At 40.4% G+C, this 3,528-nt stretch overlaps 2 non-coding genes across 2 annotated transcripts; one reads left to right on the top strand and one right to left on the bottom strand.

The window, feature by feature from the left end:
- Window positions 1-600: 600 nt before the first annotated feature.
- Trnas-aga (transfer RNA serine (anticodon AGA)) lies at window positions 601-682 on the bottom strand. The gene has a single exon. It is a non-coding gene; the product is annotated as a tRNA-Ser (tRNA).
- Window positions 683-1,444: 762 nt separating this feature from the next.
- On the top strand, window positions 1,445-1,516 carry Trnah-gug (transfer RNA histidin (anticodon GUG)). The gene has a single exon. It is a non-coding gene; the product is annotated as a tRNA-His (tRNA).
- The last annotated feature ends 2,012 nt before the right edge of the window (window positions 1,517-3,528 follow it).

Genomic DNA, 3,528 nt, shown 5'->3' with positions numbered 1-3,528 from the left:
AGAAAATAGTAAAATCTACACCTTGTCAGACAACGCCAGATCAAAGCACCGAACATCGACCGAGTCCGGCCAACCGTGGTAGAGAAGTATCAACGAAAAAAAAAAGATTGAATTAAACGGCTTCTGTACGGTTGCCAACTCGTTTCTCACTCTGTCACTTTAGCACCATCCCCATCTTCGACGGAAATGAAAAACCCGCCCCCGCCCCAGCTTCCCACTCGGCCAGCCCCAAACACAGCCAGCGCCAGTCGGAATACTGATTCGAGGTAAAGAGGTGAGACTTGATGAAAATAATTCACATTCCTTATGGCTTTGCTATCGTTACCTCTTCGGGGTTTCTCGGAGTCTTCTGCCAAAAGACATTTCGCTGTCGCGCAAAGTGCAAAATATATAACGGGTTGGGGCACCGAGCGAAGAACACAAGAAACGAGATTAAGGTGAATCGCGCCGTGCTCATCAAATGCGTAGAAGATATTCGGCGCCACCTGTGATCTAGAAAGAAAAAACTTTTGCTCGCATTGTTTTGAATGTGATGTATACATATTGATTTGATTTTGAACGAGCGAAAGTGAAAAAAAAGTTTGCTTTCACAAAAAAAATCGCAGTCGGTAGGATTCGAACCTACGCTCCCAGAGGGAATCTGATTTCTAGTCAGACGCCTTAACCGCTCGGCCACGACTGCTTGTTGCGTAGCTCACTTTAGGTTTGCTTTGCGAAAATAGTTCAATCGCATAAACTTCTCGAGTGGCCCTCGCCGTTATCATTATCACAGACGAGATGCTTGATTATTATCTAGATACTACTCAGTGTATCATTTGATTGATTTATGATGCATCCATTTTGAACCTGTTACGCACCGTACCAGGTAATTTTGGTATGTAAGTGATGTATTGAGCATCACTCCTATCTTCGATCCATGTTCCGTTTCTCAACCGAAAAAAGCGGCTTAGGAAAGGCGAAAAAGGGCTGACCACCATTACTGACAGTATTGATACCTTGTACCTTACTAAATTGGGAACATCGCCGCACTTTATTTTTTATTCAGTCGGCTTCACTTCACAATACGATTAGCGCGCCCCACTGCTGCGCACTGGTTGGCTGATTGGCGTCGACTTTGAACTAAAATGTTAATTGCTACGACATCGTACACAGTACAAGAAGGTATTTGAGACGCCTGTTAGCGACTGCATAATTTAAACACTAAATTCACTTTCTTCTTTCTGCGTCGCCAACGCACGCCTGTGGCGGCGGCGGCGGCGTTCGCTGCAGCGTGTTTTCAGTGATGCCGATGATTCTTCGGATTGCTGTGCTAATCGTCGCTCTTGCTTATCGTGACATATGGTGTGATTGCATCACTTTGAAACGGGGTTTTTGTTTTCTCTCCGCAGTCCGCAACATTGTACATATTGCTAATACGGAGTCTTACAAAGCAGTTCTCCCAGTAGCCGTGATCGTCTAGTGGTTAGGACCCTACGTTGTGGCCGTAGTAACCCAGGTTCGAATCCTGGTCACGGCAATGCGAGTGCGCACGCCTTGCATTGTCACGGAGGTGAGAGCATTTTTTTTTGTGTTACATCAGAGCAATGTCAATGCAATCAACATGGACTTGTGACGGTAAATCTAACAGTATAAATGCTTAGAGATTTATAGAAAGAAAGCTCCCAGATTGTGATAGAGTTCTGACGCGTGAATCCAACTACCAGTACCAATACATAAGGGTAATTTTCCTTTCAGGTTTGAATTATTACAATAGGATAGGAATAATTACCATTTGTTACTAGTTGTTCCATCTCTCATACTTTCCATGGCGCATACATATGCGGTTTGCGCACGTGTTTGTGATGGATTTAATTTGCTCATCACAGCATGCTGTGCGTTGACTGTCATCTTTCCATTGTTTACTTTTTTGTGATTTTTTTGTTTCTAAAATGTCGCTCATTGATAATGAATTTAAAATTGAGGTTTTGGACACATGGTTAAGTGAAAAGGTTGTAACTATGCGAATATTGACGAAGTGCTCTGGAATTCATCACGCGAGTGCAAAATTCATCATAAACAGGTTTGGGGAACACTATTCCTTGGATGAGTTGCCTGTAAGAGGCAGAAAACTCGAAACTAAACCAAAAAGATATATGACTAAGAAAATAGAATAAATTAATGCAGGCCCGTGCGCAAAAAATTCTCAGGGGAGGGGGGGGGGTGGTTAAGTTTTTAACGTTTATTTTAAAAGAAACGTACAGAAACCCTCAAACTTTGAAGATTTTTTCAGAGGCCTGGACCTAGTCTTGTGAACCAGACAACTCTGCTAAACAAATTGGGTACATGTTTGCTCTCGAGAAGGAGTCATCAAAAGACACCGCTGCATAGTAGACGGAAACCCCAAAAACGTGAACTTAATTCACTAGAGGCCAAACCATCGAATATATTCACGAGGTATCGTTGGACGAATTGGTCGTAAGAATATTCCCCACAACCTGATAAAAATTAAAATTAGGCATGGCTTACTACGATCAAATTAAAAAAATAACTTTTTTTTGCTGACGAGGTAGAAAGTTGGTGTCTTCGACAAAGTTTTAGAAATGCTCGTAATAAAGAATTTTGTTGAACTAGTTGAACTTGTAGGATTTAATGTTCTCGATTTGTAAAGCGTTTTCAATGGCAACCGTGCTTCAGACAAATGTGGAGGCATTAAAACCACATAATATTGTTGAAGACTGTAAGTAAAAAAAACCAAGTAAAAAACATTACAAAATGAGCTTAAATCCTTCTTACCTTTATTATGCATAGTCCGGACATTGAAAATAGTACCTGCTCTTGGTTTGCACCTTTCTCTTTTATACGTTGTTGAACTTGGTGTAAAAAAAATTTAAAATTCTTCAATAACTCTAAAACGAACGAATATTTTTGCAATAGGTGTGCGCCGATTTCAGGTGAAATTTTTATATGCAGTGTTCAACAATAATTTAATTTTTACATGCAGTCTTCAACAATATAATGTGGTTTTAATACCTCAACATTTGTCTGGAACATCGTTTGCACGAAAAGTCACAGCGAAAAAACCAAATTAGAAAGCTAAATTTAAGGGGTTTGCCTTAGAAAACGCTTTATAAATCGATAACATTATGTCCTACAAGCTCCAGTTGTTCAACAAATTTCTTCATTATGAGCATTCCTAAAACTTTGTCGAAGACACCAACTTTCTACCACGTCAGTATAAAAAGTTAATTTTTCTAGTTAAATCATAGTAAGCCATGCCTCAATTTAATTTTTATCAGATTGTGAGGGAATATTCATACGAACAATTCCTCCAAAGATACCCTATGAATATATTCAATGGTTTGGCCTCTAGTGACGTTTTTGGCATTTCCGACCACTGTGCGTTGCCTGCTGGCTCGTGGTGGATTCGGATTGGTTTGTAGTAGTTGTTAAGCCAACCGACTAAACTTAAACCTAGTGTATCTCGTAATCCTCATCCTAGAATTCCGAACCAACCAGCTGAACCAACCTATATCGTCTTACTTGACTTTA

The sequence above is a fragment of the Topomyia yanbarensis genome, chromosome 1, assembly GCF_030247195.1.
Source record: "Topomyia yanbarensis strain Yona2022 chromosome 1, ASM3024719v1, whole genome shotgun sequence".
In the NCBI taxonomy this organism is placed as follows: domain Eukaryota; kingdom Metazoa; phylum Arthropoda; class Insecta; order Diptera; family Culicidae; genus Topomyia; species Topomyia yanbarensis.
The sequence above is the reverse complement of the archived record's forward strand: the minus strand, read 5'-3'. Positions and strand labels throughout refer to the sequence as shown.